At 47.7% G+C, this 17,896-nt stretch overlaps 1 protein-coding gene across 9 annotated transcripts in view; it reads left to right on the plus strand.

The window, feature by feature from the left end:
• Positions 1-17,896, plus strand: part of LOC4576145 (lachesin) — a 233,599-nt gene that overhangs the window by 173,758 nt on the left and 41,945 nt on the right. The window lies entirely within an intron of this gene.

Raw genomic sequence — 17,896 nt, forward strand, 5'->3', positions numbered from 1 at the left:
TGACAAATTTGGCTCAAATCGCTCCCTTCTGACTTGGAGTGTCGGCGTTCCGATTGAACCATCGCGACTTTGATCAGTGCGCGCGGTTAAAACGACCTTTTGTATTGTGTTGTACGTAGCGTGCGCGCCAAAATTTTCAGAGTGCGCGGAGAGTGAATGTGTATTTTTGGGGGTGGGGGAATGAGATACAGAGACAAATTTCGCTGCATATTAACACATACATTCTCACTACACGGATTGAACTGCGAATACTCGGTTCTGAGAGAATATACTCGAGCGCTCGCGCATGAATGCAAGCAAGCGCGGTATAGAGGATAGAGGGAGACAAACGATTATTTTGCTCCAAGCTTTCTACTTTTGTCCCGTTGGGTTGCTGGTGTCGGTGTCTCGCTCGCACTAGTGCAGCGAGTGTTCCTTGTGCGATCCCTTTCTTGCTACCACACAAAATCGTCAGTACAGTTCAAGCCTTCGCATTATTTCGGCCTCGGCCGTATTTTCAATTGATGAAGTGTTGTGCGCATTGAAATAAAGCTGCGATAATCTTTCATAATTCAATATGAATATGTAAATTATGCTGCTTTATTTCAATACTTTTTTACAATATTCAACATAAACAACATACAGGCAGTACGGCGGATGCTTGAAGTGACGATTTTTTTTATTATTCAACAAAAAAAATTTGTGTGGTTTTGAGACAAGATTGTGGTTAGCGATGTGTGGAACTGTGCCTTTAGTTGCAATAAAGTGTTAAAATATCAAACGAGTTTGTTGTGTTTAAGTTTTATTTCAATGAATGCGATTTTATTACGCTGCAAATCAAAGTGAGCGAAAGCACACAGCGCACAACGCGCAACGTAATAAACAAGGGGGAGGGAGTGTCCAGCGCAACGCGCAAAGTGCGGCAACAGCGCAGCGTAAACCGAAAAGAACGCGCGGGAGGGGGTGTTCAGTGCAACGTGCAAAGTATGGCAACAGCGCAGCGCAAACCGAAAGAAACGCGAGAGAGGGGGAACAGCTGATCCAAGCATCCAGCGCAGCGCAAGAGAAAAGAAACGGGAGGGAGGGGGTATCAGCTGATCAGCTGTTTTGTGTCGTGAGAACGCCCCGTGTAATTTGAAGGCAAGCGAGAGAGCGCTGCGCGCGCTTACTCTCAATTCGGAAAAAAAATTCACTGCCGCTCGACTATGCCCGCTGCGCAAAGCGACGGAAGAAATCATGGAGTTCTGAGAATTTTATCATGCCTTCCTTTTCTCTCCAACGGCAAATTTGTCAAGCAGCTTGTCGAGCTACCCGTCCCTGGCTCCGCCTCATACCCCTCGCCTGAGCGCGCTGTCGAAGGTTTGGATGTGTTAGTGCGTCAGACGGCCAATCGTTGTCAGCCGTCGTCCGTGCTTTTTCCCTCCATAGCGCTATCTCTTTCTCGCGTGTGGTCAATGCTCGCGAGCTGTTGTGGCGCCTAAAAATGCCGTTAACAAACATTGCGGCGATGAAGTTGCATTTTCACAAATCAAACCAAAAAATCGCAATGAGTTCAAACGCTGCAATATAAAAATGACTAAGGAATCGCTAGTTTACGCTGGAGGGTTTGCTGTGCAACGCGCTGAACCCTAATTCGCATTGACACGTTCAGCCCGGCGCTGATTTTCATCAACTTTCCGTTCCGCCAGCATCAAGAACGCAAGCTGATTGTGAAACCGGCACACTGGAAAGTTCACTGGCAGTCCCTGCGACCTGCCATCGAACTAAACGTGCTAAGCATTAAGCATAACTTTGCTACACTAAGCTTTTTGGTTCTCCAGCCATGGTGCCCTAACGAACATCTTTCCGGCGGCTCTTGTCGCTAATACTCTGTCCACTTGTAAACATACGGCGTACTACAGACTAGATCTTCGGCGACCGCCTAGTCCGCCTACCGTTAGATCCGCCGCTGGTTCATGACGGTGTTTTTTTTTATCGTGGAGGTGCATCCTTCCCTCTGCCTGCAGCGTATGAACCAGGAGACAGGAGACAGTGTGGCAGTATGCAAGTTGCCGCTGGATAGGAGCAGGTCCGCATCACAGCCATCATTCCGCACATCTGCATGCCCGTCGTGGGTTCTAACCGCGTATGAAGCGTCCGCCGTAGCAAGGGCTGACTATCCGGCTACGTGGTACTCAAGTCCTGAAAAGGCCGGCATGACCACCTTGGCTATTACGCCAATAATAATAATAATAAAAATAATAATAATAATAATGATAATAAAAAGAACTTAGCATAGCAGTTCACAATCGGGGAAGAGTTTGTCTAGACTTTGTTGCTTCCGGGCTACCGCTGTGGCGCGACAAATGCACGGAATGCACTCGACCAAAACATGAACCTACCGATCCGAACCCATTCCAAGGCATTGCCGGTCGCACGGCGTCATGATACCGACTCAAAACCAACAAGCCACCAGATCCTGGACGGACAGGTGCAGTATCATACGCGCACCGTAATAAACAAATCCAGAATCCTCTGTTGTATGGATTCAATCCAAAATGTTGTTTCCACTTGCGGCCGCTAGCTGAATTAGAAATAAATGTGCAACATATCACATGCACGTTTGCTTCGATCGTGTGTCTTTTTAATACCCCGAACAGCAGAGCCTATCGCAAAGATGCCAATGCCAATGGTTGTGTTGTCTCTCAGGTAGCGAGATCGAAAATGCATGGACTTTGTAGCCGCAGCGGATGAAAATGTACGCATCAGAATCAAAAAGTTTTGGGGTTTCCGAACGCACGCACACACAAACACGCGCGCGCAAACTCATACATACATACACACACACACACACACACACACACACACACACACACACACACACACACACACACACACACACACACACACACACACACACACACACACACACACACACACACACACACACACACACACACACACACACACGCGCGCGCGCGCGCGCACACACACACACACACACACACACGGAAGCTGTTGGAAGCTGTCAGGAGTTGTTTACAAGGACGAATGTCAAAATACGAGCTCCTATATAATAGCGGAAAATCGTGTGAAAGCGTCAATAAGTTGTGCGGAATAGTGCGGAACGTGCTTAGTAAGCCTAGGGCGCTTGCCCGTGAAGTGGAGATTGCCAGCTAGGTATAGAGAAGTGCAAGAGAACAGCATCGTACGGATTCGGCGCCGGCGACCCCGGCTGGGGCGGTCTCAAGCCGGTGACAGTTCAGGACGGCGACAGCCCAATCACCAATCATTAACAATTGCCAAGCAGAAAATTTGAATTGGCCGTTGGTGGTGTAAGATCGGAGAATTATCTTGATACGTTCCTCGTATCACGGCCTAGAAGTTAAATCTGGTGGATGAGGAAAATTGGCACGTTCACCAAAAATACTCCCACTATCCCCCATCACACCCCCCCCCCGTAATTCCCTTTACTCGGTGTGCCTTAACACGGTCTTAACAGGGGCGGTAAAGACCTTCCTCGATCTCGGTGAGGCAAACACAGATAGTACTTGAGAAAAAAAAAGAAAAACCCAAAACAAAGCTGGAAGGGTAAGAATAATGCCGTCGGCACTCCGCTCCGGGGGTTTACCGGCTCACCGGCTGTCCAGTTCGTTGGAATTAAAACAAAAAAAGAGTGCCACGGGAACCAACCTCCCTTCATCACCCGAGGTGTTGATATTGCGGCAGAATCTGGAAGAGACCAGGAAGAAAAATGAGTCTCTTCAGGAACAGCTAACTCAGTTGAGATGGCTCATGGAGGAGAAGCTCCGCGAGCAGCGAGAAGATGCACAGCGTAGAGAGGAAGAAGCGCGTCGCAGGGAAGAGGCCGCAAAAGCCGACAATGAGAAGCTGCGGGTGGAACAGCAGGAGACTTGCACTACATTAATTGCAATATCGGCACAGTTGAGAGACCTGCAACAGAAGAACCAGATGAAAAGGCAGCAGCAACATCAGCCTCCCCAGCAACAAGGGCCATCGACGTCAGCCGTCTCATTGCGGAACGTAGAGGTGCAGGCTCAACCAGAGGAAGACATTGACCACAGCTCGTTTGTTGAGGTAGTGCGCCGCAAGCCCCGCGGGATAAACAGCGGCAAGTCCTCTAGTCAGCAACGTGAGCAGCAGCAGAGATCGCTTCAGCAGCAGCAACAGCAGCAGCAACAGCAGCAGCAACAGCAGCAAGAACAGCAGCAGCAACAGCAACAGCAGCGGAAGATACGTCGGCCAAAGGCAGACCTCATAGAAGTTGTTCCCCAGGAGGGCCTTACATGGGATAGTGTGTACCGCAAGGTACGCGACACAGTGCGAGATGACCCAGCACACAAGAATCTCGAAGAACATATTGGGATGGGTAAGCGCACGCGAGCGGCCCTCCTTCGTATAGAGCTCAGCCGGTCGGCAGACTCCACTCTAGTGCTACAGGAAGTGCAGGAAATAATCGGAGGGTCTGGATTTGCTCGTGTCGTAACGGAGATGACGGAACTACTGGTTACCCACATTGACCCACTTGCCGAGGAGGAGGAATTAAAAGCAGCTCTCAATGAAGAGCTTCAGGTTAACGCTGGCGTGACAGCTGTAAGCATGTGGCAACTCTTTGATGGAACGAAGCGGGCAAGACTTCGTTTGCCGACCAAAGCAGCCAAGCAGCTTGCCGGACGAAAGTTGAGACTGTGCGGTTGCATCAGCAGTATAATGGAAGCCATGCCCGTCTCGGTAGATCGACAACGATGCTACCGCTGTCTGGAAAGAGGCCATCTGGCGCGCGATAGTCAATCTCCCGTGGATCGCCAACAGGCGTGTATTCGGTGCGGCGCAGACGGTCACTATGCCAAAAGCTGCACTTCCGACATCAAGTGTGCTGCGTGCAACGGTCCCCACCGCATTGGCCATATCTCTTGTGCTCGTCCTGCAGCGCGATGCCTGCACTAAAAATTCTACAACTCAACGTAGACCACTGTCGGGAGGGCCAGGTCTTAGCACTACAAGCAGCGCGAGAGCACCGTGCTGACATATTGCTTTTGTCTGATATGCACAGGCCGCCTGAGAACAACGGGAGATGGGCGTATGTATCCAAGAAAGTAGCGGTAGTAGCCACCGGCTCGTACCCTATACAGCGAGTGTGGGGCAGCGAGCTACGCGGACTAGTCGCTGCTCAGGTAGCCGGTATCACATTCATCAGTGTATACGCCCCTCCAAGCCTATCAGCACATGAGTTTGAGCGACTATTGGGGGCCATTGAGTCTCATTCCCGCGTCGTAGTTGCGGGGGACTTCAATGCCTGGCACGAAGAGTGGGGCAGCGGGAGAAACGGGCAGCGTGGGATCGAGCTACTGCAAACTGTGGAAACACTGGGACTCTCGATCCTCAATCAAGGTCGCAAGCCAACCTTCATCGGACGAGGTTTCGCGGCTAGTAGTGTCATTGATGTATCGTTTGCGAGTCGGGAGATTGTTCGCCCCGACACCTGGTCAGTGATCCCCTTCTCGAGGTCGGATCATGAATTAATAGCGTTCGAGGTCAAACAACCAGATGAGAACCCGGCCGGGGCGCAACAGCACCTGTCGCACCGACCACAAAGGTCGACACGCAAGAATCCAGCAGGCCGACAGTATGACCGTTGCGATAGTAGGCGATGGAAAATGACCCAATTCAACCGACAGTCATTTCGAGTAGCACTACGCGCCAACAACTTCCAGGAGAGAGCGGTGAGCCATATTGGCATGATCGAGGCACTTTTCGACGCCTGCAGTGAAACTATGCAACGGATCTCTGGGCTGCACAAGAGCCCACATCACGACATGTATTGGTGGACCCCAGAGATCAAGCGCCTACGTGATGATTGCCTTGCCGCGCGAGAGAGAGTACAACTGTCTCACGATTTGGAGGAGAGGAGCATGTCGGCAGCAGCCCACCGTACAGCGAAAAGTCTGCTCGAGAAGGCCATCCGTACCAGCAAGCGCCAACAGTTCCAGGAGCTGATAGACATTGCCGAGACCAACGATTTCGGAACCGGTTATAGGGTGGTGATGTCCCGACTGCGGGGTAGCCCTGGGCCGCCTGAAACGGATCGCGCCGAACTGGAGAGGATTGTCTCTGACGTCTCTGACTGTTTTGTCGCCTGTACCAGGACTGTCTCTCGCGCGGCACCTTCCCGCCGCAGTGGAAAAGACAGCGACTGGTACTACTCCCGAAGCCTGGCAAACCCCCAGGAGAGAGCAGCTCGTATCGACCGCTGTGCATGCTTGACGCACTTGGAAAGGTACTGGAGCGGCTCATCCTCAATCGCCTGAATCGTCACATCGAGCAACAAGACTCACCGCAGCTGTCTGATGCCCAGTATGGATTCCGCCGAGGACGTTCTACCATCAGTGCGATCCAGCGTGTTGTTGACGCGGGCACAGCGGCCAAGTTGTTCCGCCGCACGAACACCCGCGATAAACGCTGCCTGATGGTGGTGGCACTGGACATCCGCAATGCATTCAACACTGCCAACTGGCAGGCAATCGCCGACGCGTTGCAAAGTAAGAATGTCCCGTCATACCTGATGAAGATCATAGGAGCCTACTTTGAAGGACGCAAGCTGCTGTTTGACACTAGCGAAGGCCCTGTCGAACGTCACATCAGCGTAGGAGTTCCACAGGGGTCCATACTAGGCCCTACACTGTGGAATATGATGTATGACGGGGTTTTCGGAGTTGGGCTGCCGCCGGGGGCAGAGATCATTGGCTATGCTGATGACCTGGTGCTATTAGTCCCAGGCACAACTCCGACAACAGCAGCAGCAGCAGCGGAGGAAGCAGTGGCAGCAGTGGAACAGTGGCTTCTCGAGCACCGCTTGGAACTGGCTCATTCTAAGACGGAGATGACGGTGATCTCTAGCCTCAAGCAGCCTCCAGAGGAAGTTTTTATCACTGTCGGCGGAGTGAACGTGCCGTTCTCGCGCTCCATAAAGTACTTGGGGGTGCGTGTACATGACCACCTATCATGGGTACCCCACGTTAAGGAGATAACTCTGAAGGCCACGCGGATTGTGCACGCCGTCAATCGACTCATGCCAAACCTCCATGGGCCAAGGACCTCGAAGTCTCGCTTGCTGGCAAATGTGGCCGACTCGACCATGCGCTACGCAGCACCTGTATGGCACGAAGCGATTGGCAATCAAGAGTGCTGCAGATTACTTCGTCGGGTGCAACGTAAGTCGACAATTCGCGTGGCCAGAACGTTCCGAACGGTTCGTTACGAGACTGCAGTGTTGCTTGCGGGACTCTTGCCGATCTGCCTGGCAATCAAGGAGGACACCCGAGTGCACAGTCGCCGTGGAACAGGTTTAAACTGTGCAATACGGAGGAAGGAGCGCCAGCGGTCCATGGAAGAGTAGCAAGCAACGTGGGACGCAGACGCCGCCAACGAAAGAGCCAGCAGATACGTCAGATGGGCACACCGCGTAATTCCGGACGTGGGATCCTGGCAGTCACGGAAACACGGAGACGTCACGTTCCACCTATCCCAGGTACTTTCCGGCAACGGTTTTTTCCGGGAGCACCTGTGCAGTATGCAGCTCACGTCGTCCCCGGACTGTACGCGATGCCCCGGCGTTGCTGAGAGCGCAGAACATGCTATGTTCGAGTGTCCGCGATTCGACTCGACCCGAACAGAGCTGCTGCACGGAGTCGTCCTGGAAACGCTGCTTGAACACATGCTCCAGAGCCCAGAGAACTGGAGTAATGTATGTGAGGCCACCAAGCGGATAACATCAGCGCTACAGCAGGATTGGGACGAAACCCGGCGAGAGCTGGCCGAACAAGGCGCCCCACGTGTGGCCGATAATTAACATAATCAAGATAATGTCCGCACCTCGTTGTACAGTGCGAGGAACACCAGGGAAGAGCAAGGGGGTAGACGCCACCCAACACCATCACCTCCACCCAGAGCGGTAGGGAGGCGGGCAGAAGTCCGATCTCTTGGGGAGCGCTATCGCAGGCAGCTACTGGTAGTTGAAGAGCGTCGGCAAATATCCGGCCACAGTGTCGGTGGAGTTATCTCGCAGGAGGATGGAACATTGGTCGAGGCGTCTCGACAAGGCATGAACGGTGCAGAAGAGACTGCAGCGACTGAGGCAGACGTGCCATCACGCTAGATGATGTTGGTGATCTGTGGAGGATCTTGGGAGGACCAAAGTATGGTCAAAAGGGCGATCTCCGCATCCTGAGAGGCAGGGAGGACAAAACGAATATGAAAGGGAAAGAAGGGGGGAAATAAACATGTGTTAGGTGCCTGGCGCACGGGAAAGAGAGGCTCCGAGGAGCAGTAAAAGCCCTCCCTCATAGACCCCTCGCGGGGCAAGAGGGAAGGGAGTGGGCGAGGACAGGGGATATAATGTGTAAATCAATAAGAACAATAAAACCTGTACGTGATCTAAAACAAAAAAAAAAAACACACACACACATGCACGTACGCGCGCACACGCACATACACGTACGCACGCACGCGAGCACGCACGCACGAAAGCGCACACGCGATAACGCACCTATGAACGCGCGCACGCGATAACGCACCTACGAACGCGCGCACGCGAGAACGCACCTACGAAAACTCGCATGCAAGCACGCATCCCCCACCAAACCCCCCTCCGCTTCCGCTATCATCAGGTATCATATAGCGCATCCTCATCCAAAGCGCCGGGCGGGGAGGGGGATCGCGAGATGATAGAGAGAACGGTCACTTTCCCCGCGCTGTGTGTGTATTTGTCGAGACACAAAAACTCGAGAAAGATTTCGGCACATTAAAAAAAAAAAATTATAGTCACTATACATTGCTACATGATGCTTAGAAGGTCGTTGAAGCATCAAACATGTTCAAATTAAAAAATATGGCGGTGTCGCGGACCCGCTCCTATCCAGCGTGCAACTTGCATACTGCCACACTGTCTCCTGCTCGATGCATACGCTGCAGGCAAGGGGAAGGATGCACCTCCACAATAAAAAACACCGTCATGAACCAGCGGTGGATCTAACGGTAGGCGGACTAGGCGGTCGCCGAAGATCTAGTCTGTAGTATGCCGTATGTCTACAAGTGAACAGAGTATTAGCGACAAGGGCCGCCGGCAAGATGGTCGTTGGGGCACCATGGCTGTAGAACCATTTGCCCCCCCCCCCCACACCCCCAACAGCCCCCCTCATGTCGGCAATAATTTTAGGGCCTGTGACCAATGATCGTAGGGGTCCCATGGCCGAAGCCTCCCCCCTCTCCTTCCGCAATTTAAGCATACTGTTCAATTTCCCAACAGATGTGTGCCACTACCCCGTCCATCCGGTCATCAGCTACCATTTACAGGGGCCTCAACTCGTCTTTCCGCCTAGGGCCCCCGATTTCCCTACTCTGCCACTGTCATGAACTCCTTCCTTTCTTTGACCGATGGATCATAACATTGCGGAAGAAAACACATTTGGCGAAAGTGTTGCACACACACGCACACTCACACCCATGCGCAGACGGCTCAGCATATATGTGTAATCTACAGCATACAAAAGCAAAAGCTTAGGGTAACAAAATTATGCTTAATGCTTAACATGTTCAGTTCGATGGCAGGCCCCAGGGACTGCCAGTGAACTTTCCAGGATGCCGCTATCATAATCAGCTTGCGTTCTAGATGCCGGCGGAACGGAATGTTGATGAAAATCAGCGCCGGGATGAACGTGTTAATGCGAATTAAGGTTCTGCGCGTTACACAGCAAACCCTCCAGCGTGAGCTAGCGACTCCATAGTCATTTTTACATTGCAGCGTTTGAACTCATTGCGATTTTTTGGTTTGATTTGTGAAAATGCAACTTCATCGCTGCAATGTTTGTTAACGGCATTTTTAGGCGCCACAACAGCTCGCGAGCATTGACCACACGCGAGAAAGAGATGGCGCTATGGAGGGAAAAAGCACGGACGACGGCTGACAGCGATTGGCCGTCTGACGCACTAACACATCCAAACCTTCGACAGCGCGCTCAGGCGAGGGGTATGAGGCGGAGCCAGGGACGGGTAGCTCGACGAGCTGCTTGACAAATTTGCCGTTGGAGAGAAAAGGAAGGCATGATAAAATTCTCAGAACTCCATGATTTCTTCCGTCGCTTTGCGCAGCGGGCGATGCGAATGCCGATATCGTCGTTCAGTGTCCGGCGGGTTGGATGATGATCGAGGTGTATGTACGGCGAGGAGGTTGTCTTCTTGTGATGATGTGGAAGTAGGAGAACCAGTCCTTGGATTTAAGTGCACCAAACTTCTTCGAAAGTTTCTTCCATGCACATCTACGACGTATGAACGAGAACGAGGCGTTCTGAAACCTTCCCCGGGGTCCATTGCTTTGACGTGTCCGGTGTTAATTGAACAAAGACTGGTGAACCTATTTCCAGGTCTGGTAGGCAACGTGTCTTTTTATCATATTGTTATTTTGTCTTCTAACGATGTTTTTCAATACTTGTTGGGACGTTTTCTACGATTTTCGAGAGTAAATTAATATCTGAGCAGGGAACACTACATTTAGTAGACCTTGAAAATAGTCGAGCCGCAGGACTTGATCCGATTTTGTTGGGGATATTCCTCCAGTTTAGTTGCGCATACCAAAAATCAGTATCTGATTCCTGAGCTTTCTTTAAGAGCCTCTTTTCAATTTTCACTGCAACTTCCTCTTTCCCATTTGATTGTTGATAATGAGGTGCAGATGTAACATGTCCAATTGTTTTGCAAACGAGAGCATTTGTTTGTTCACAAAATTTGTTCCGTTATCAGTTATTATTCTTGGTGGCCTGCCATGTCGCGCGAAATTTTCTTTACATGCTGAAATAACCGATAGAGGAGACATGTCTTTAAGGATGTTCACTTCGAAGAAGTCGGAATAGGGATCTACGGTGACCAAGAAATTCTTTTTTGCCCCTCGATATTCCACAAAGAATACATCCATGGATATTATTTGAAACGGGTATGTTGGAATGTCGTGACTCATCATTGGTGGATTTGGTTGTGAATCTGAGAATTTGTTACAAACAGTGCAATTTTTTATGACATCTTTGATTTGAGAGTTCAGCCCTGGCCAAAAAATATTCGTTCTGGCCAATTTCAGTGTAGCTTCAACACCATTATGGCTTATATGAAAACAGTGAATTAGTTTTCTGCGGATGATTTGTGGAATTGAAATACGATCGCCTCTTAATTTTTAAATCATTCTCGACTGATAGCTCATTCCGATAGCCAAAGTATATTTTAATGCTGTCAGGCACTTTATTTGCTTCATCAGGCCACCCTCTTTGTATATATTGTATTAGTGTTTGTAGTGTTTGGGCTTCTTTAGTCTCTTCCGATATTTCTTTGAGGCGATTATCCGTAATTGTAAGCACAAGCAGGCGCGTAGTAAGAGTGAGTTCAGCTTTTACAATGTCTTTATTTGCCCGCAAAAGATTTACGAAAGTTGAACTATACGTACTTAAGCCAATCTAATACAGTAAAACAAAGTAAGAAAAAGCAGTGAAAACTACAAAAAAGGTTCGCCTATTGCTCTCTGCCAACTTGTTCCCTGCTCGTACGCTTGCCGAATGCTCTCGCATGTCCCGAACCCGAACCTCTTCCCTTTCGGCCTCTCGAGCACTCACTCACACACACGTGTTGGTGTTCATCGCGTTCCGGCCACGATCGGGTTCGCCCGATCATTTCTACTCTCGCTGCACATTTCGCCCGGTTTGGTAGATAGTTGCAGGGCTCGCCTAAGTTCTTTTCGTAACAGTAATTTTTAAGTAACGCTGATGAGGTATATTCTCAATTTCTTCAACAATTTTATAAATATTTAGTTTCCTATATTGATCCCATGATTCAACTTTTTCATCTGGGGCTTTTAATAACGCATAAGCGACAACATTTTCTTTTCCGCTAACGAATTTGATAGACAGATTATAACGTTGGAGATTTAATAACATGCGTTGTAAACGGCGAGGAGCTACCGAAACTACTTGCATCGCATTCAAGCACTAACGGTTTTGAAACATCATAATATTTTAGAGTGCTGATATCTCCAACCAGATTTTTTCTGTGTTAAACTCCTTTTGCTCAATTTCTGTCCATTGCCATTGTTGATTGTTTGCAATTAATTTCCTCATATGCCTTCACCATTCCTATGAATGTATGTACAGCCTTGCTGTTTAATGGCTTGGGGTAATTTCTAACGGCAGATATTTTAGACTCATCTGGCTGCAATCCCTTGTTTGTTAAAACATGACCATAAAATTTGACAGAACTTTGACACACATTTAATTAGTCTTTGTTTAGTTTAACGTTGCCCGGCTCTAAACGGTGGAATAGCATTTTGAGACATGAATTACGGTTGGCAAGAGCTTCCTCTAATGTTTCTCCGGTTCCATATATTAATAAATCATCTGCTATGCATTCGACGTTTGGCAGACTGTCAATTACCTCCAATATTTTCATCTGAAATATTTCTGGGGATGGTGCTATACCAAACAGAAGTCTTAGCCATCTGTATCTTCCAAACGGTGTCCAAAATGTTGTCAGTTTGCTACTGTGGTCATCTAATTCAACATGCCAAAAGCCTTTTCGAGCATCCACAGTAGAAAACACCTTGGCTTTTCCTAACTCCGGAATCATTTCGTCAAAAGTTGTAAATTGTAGATTGGGCCTCAAAAGTGCTTTGTTTAATGGTATAGGATCTTAACATACACGAATGTTCTTTTTTAAAGGATCGCCTCTTTGAATGATCACTATGTTACTAACCCAGTCAGTGTGTCTTGTTTCTTTAGCTTTAATGCCATCCTTTTCCAGTACGCTTAATTCATTTTTTAATTTATTTCTCAAAGCTATCGGAATTCGTCGTGGCGGTTGAATGGATGGCGAAATTGAAGGATCAACTTCCAATGTTACTTTTCTTTCAAATTTCCCATAGCCCTCGAATAATTCTTTGTGATTGTGACAATTTTATAAGCTTTCATTCTATACGTTTTGATCAAACTTTTTGAGTTCGTTGTGATGGGCTTTTGAATTGAAACAATATTGCAGAAATTTACCAATTCAAGTTCTCGGGAAGCTCTAGCCGATAGTAGCGGGCGATGATTTCCTTCTACGACTTGAAATATTATTTTAAAACTTATCCGTTTCGATGGCATGACATTTTCACTTAACCTAAAACGTTAATTTGGAATCCCCCAAAAGCTTACAAACGAGTTTTAGATGATTGTATAGTTGTGTCTGATTTCCAAACATCTAAAAGTTGCTCTTTGCCAATTAAGCTTGTGTTAGCTCCAGAGTCTATTTCACAAATCATTTTCTTCCATTTTTTTATTTTAAGAATAACTCAGCAGCCACACTATCACCGTTATTGAAATTATCTATTATTTTGCTTATTGTATATGACCTGGCCTGCCTCAAGACCTGGTTTCCATTAACAGTCAAATTGCTCACCTGCAATCACCTACAATCATTTTTCCTGCTCTACAATCAATACCCCATTTCAACTATTGCTGTACCATTTTTCAATGGCCGGTATCTGCGCCGCTTGTGCCAACGACATCGTACCTGCTGATCAAATTGTGAAATGCCAGGGTTGGTGCAATGTCGAGTTTCATTTCACATGCAGTGGACTCTCTGAGGAACTGTCCGCTATTATAGAGTCCTGTGCACAACTTTTTTGGGCATGTAAGGCTTGTGTAAAGTTTCATAGAGATCCGCGTTTCATGAGATGCGTTCCTGTTTGCTTTCATCACACACCTCAACCGATTTACCCACTCAACAACCCATTCATCGCAATCCAGCAACATCATACCCCGAAATGTTTAACTCAGTAGTTTACAATATTCCCGATACTATTACACCAACACCAACACAGTTCCCATCTTTGGCGGCCTCACTTAGTGTAAGTGCAATCAAACCGTCATCTTACATCAACAAAACACCACTTAACAACCCACAAACACCACTACTAAGAGGATCGGGATCACCGCTTGCTTCAGATACACTGGATATCATTCCACACACTGATAGGCGTATGTGGCTGTTCTTTACACGTTTCGCCCCATCAGTTACCACTGAGCAAAATCTCATATGGTGCAAGTACGTTTAGCGCTTGACAAGCGGAATGTGTTTGTTCACCGCCTGACGAAATTCGGCGCTAACACTAGTACACTCTCATTCATCTCATTCAAAGTGGGCTACCGGCCACTTTACGCAGTAAGGCTCTATCACCTGAGACATGGCCCGCCGCTCTAACATACCGAGAGTTTCGTGACTACCGGAACAACAACAATAATAATCCCAACACACGCGCCGTCATCGATACTAACTCGATCAACTCACACACGATCACCCTGCCACTCTCACTGTAGACAGCTATCACAATCCACTCTCACGGTCCGGGATAAGCGCTCCGATATCAACCACCACTACAGATATGCACTCGCAGCCTGGTCCGATTTCCTCTCCTGCTATGACCACTACAGATGCAGGTTTGTTTACATTTGAACCACAGCAGGATCTCAACGAGCGAATGCTTGTCACCACTACACCTACCAGATCTCCTCCAGAATGCTTAGCCGCTCCTAAAAAAAGACCGCGACGAGTTAACACTAAACGGACTGATGATTCTGCGGAAGCCGGTCCGTCAGATGAATAGCAATTGAATATCAACAACACAACAACAACATACAGTATCGGACAGAATGATAGGACCCTAGTGTTTTCAACGCAGCATGCACCCGTTGGGACAGGTTTATGTGTGGTTTGTGTGTTTGTGTTTTTGTGTGTGTGCATGTGTGTGTATGTGTGTGTACATGTGTGTGTGCATGTGTGTGTGCATGTGTGTGTATGAATGTTTGAATGTGTATTGGTGTGTGTGTTTGTTTCACAAGTAGGTCGTTTCGTATAGTTTTGTTAGTAGTTTTCTTGTGTTTTGGGTTAAGTTTTTGATGTAATAAGCAGGACCTCCGCCCTCGCGATCAGTGTTTTTTCGATATATTTACAATTTTACGGTCATCTTTCGTCCTGGTCTTCTGAAGACGTCCGGTTGACTTGCGCGTTTCGGTTGTCCAAGCGCGTTTCGGTTGTCTAAGCGCGTTTCGGTTGTCCGAAGCGCGTTTGCCACAAAAGTGCGCGATCGTTCCATTACAAACTCGATCCTTTTGCGCTTAATGCCAGAAGCCGCCATTCGCTTAATGATATGGTGCTGATAATCGGTACTTTGTTTACCTCGACCCATTGTTACTAACATTGCTTGCTTGGACCGTCAAGAACGCGCTGGTTAAAAACTTGGACACGGCTGATCCCGTGCTCTGCCTGCGTTCTACTTCTATACGCGATGAATTACATCGTTGTCGAGCAGCGAAAACATCGCAAGGATAAAAACTATCAACGAGTACGCGAGTAAGCGTCTTCCCTTCAAAATCGAGAACAGAATACTGCCGTGCTCATGAAACAAAACGCACATTGAAAAGAACTCCTGCGCGCCAGCTGAATGCACGCACAAAGTTTCTCATGCGCACACAACGTTCAACGCAGAGATGCACGAAGGCCTTTCAATGGCGTGCACTGGAGAAACACCTGTGAGGGAATGCCGAGTTCATTGCTATTGTACGCGTGTCTATTTTGCATCGCTGCGCATGCACATTCATCAATCAGCACACCTGCGTTGTCGTCCGAGGAACAAGAGCTACTGTCGATGCAAACTTTAGCTTTTATCCAAGTGTAAACGCACGATGTTTCACATGATAACACACATTATCAGAATACTTTCAACGCAATATGACATAATGGCAAGCTACGTTTTTCAGACACAAACCCGAGCACTTGCAAATACACATTAAAAAGCACACTCTCTTTCTACTACACACACACACATACACACACATACACACACACACTCAAACACACACACACACTCACACACACACAAACACACACACACACACACACACACACACACACACACACACACACCCAAACACAAGTAACGTGGCAAAACAAGTGCACGGTGCGTTGAAAAAACCAGGGTCCTATCTTAATGTCCGATACTGTACCTACCGATGTACTACCAAAATGTTCGAGGCTTACGTAAAAAACTGAATGATCTAAGACTAGTCCTTTCAGAAACTGAATACAAGATCGTAATATTAACTGAAACCTGGTTGAACAATAACATAAACAATGAGTTATTCAACGACGATCGCTATTCTATTTACCGATGCGATAGAACCACCACCAACAGCACTTTCTCCATCGGTGGTGGTGTTCTAATAGCCTGCTCTCGCTCTCTTTCATCTTGCGAAATTGCACCGACGGATCGAACTATGGAACAGTTATGGGTAAAAATTCGATTGGGTAATATTTTCGTTTATATCGGTGCCATGTATATTCCATCGTACAACGCATATAACGACATAATTGTTAACAAACATCTGGAAAGTATACGCGAAATTTCATCACGCATGAGAGATAACGATCTCCTGCTTGTCGCTGGAGATTTTAAGAAATGGGACATTATGTGGTCCAAACTCAATCCAGCCGATGTCGAGGATGTACCATTGCGCTCCACTTTCATGCACTATAAACCGTCATCTAAGTCTCGAAATAATCATATTTTCATCGATGTTGTGGCAGCAAACGGCCTTTATGAATTAAGCAACGTTAGAAACTCCATAGACCGACAACTCGATCTAATTTTTGCTAACTCCAACGCCGCTGAGATCTGTTCTGCCGTGTCTAAATCCGAACCGGCCCTGCTCAAGCTCGACAATTATCATCCTGCACTCGAATGGTCAATACGTCACTATGATCCTCATGAGTCTAGCTCCCATCCAAGCAACACATATCAGCAACGATTAAATTACTCAAAGGCTAATATCGTCGAACTGGAGGAAAGAATAATTCTATTCGGTTCTACTTTAAACTGCTCCAACTTTCCATCTGTTGACGACGCTGTTCATGCCTTCACGATTTTCATGAAAGATGCTCTACAATCTTGTACGCCAATTATGCACCAGAAACGCTCTCCAGCATGGAGTAATAACAGGTTTATCATCCTCAAACGAGCCAAAAACAAAGCCATTAGTCGACACCGTTTTATGAAAAGTAATATCACTAGGGAAAATCGTAACAACGCGATACATGCATACCGTCAGTATAACCGATCAAGATATAAGAAATATATATCTTCAATCGAAAGGTACCTTCTCCGACATCCCCGAAAATTTTGGCGCTTCATGGACAGCAGACGACGCTCAAACGTAGTTCCAAGCACAATCAAATATAATGATTCCGTGGGCACGTCACCCGAAGATATTTGCAACATTTTTGCTGAACGATTTTCCGATGGCTTCTCTACCCCAATTGTAGATCAAACGGTGATCTCAAGGGCCACATCTTACACACCTCTAAACATGATTGATTATACCATTCTTACGTTTGATTACGCACAGTAGAAAAGTGCCTCAAAAGCCATAAACCCTCTACAGCTCCTGGTCCCGATGGTATTCCGAGTTACATCATCAGTAAATGCTATCAGTCCCTAGCACCTGTATTAACAAACATATACAACACGTCACTGTGTTCCCACGATATTTTCCCACGCTTATGGAAGACCTCGTGGATGGTACCAATATTTAAAAAAGGGGATCGCTCATGTGCTTCAAACTATCGCGGTATCACATCACTTTGTGCGGTATCAAAAGCTTTTGAGCTTCTGCTTTACGGCCCTATGCTACATCGAATTACATTATGGATAACCAACACGGGTTCGTACCCAAACGTTCAACATTAACGAACCTCACTGAATTCGTTAGTTTCTGCAAACGTAATCTCGACTCCGGAGGTCAAGTGGATGCTATTTACACCGATCTCAAAGCTGCTTTCGACCTCATCTCAC

Source organism: Anopheles gambiae, chromosome X, assembly GCF_943734735.2.
Source record: "Anopheles gambiae chromosome X, idAnoGambNW_F1_1, whole genome shotgun sequence".
Taxonomy (NCBI): domain Eukaryota; kingdom Metazoa; phylum Arthropoda; class Insecta; order Diptera; family Culicidae; genus Anopheles; species Anopheles gambiae.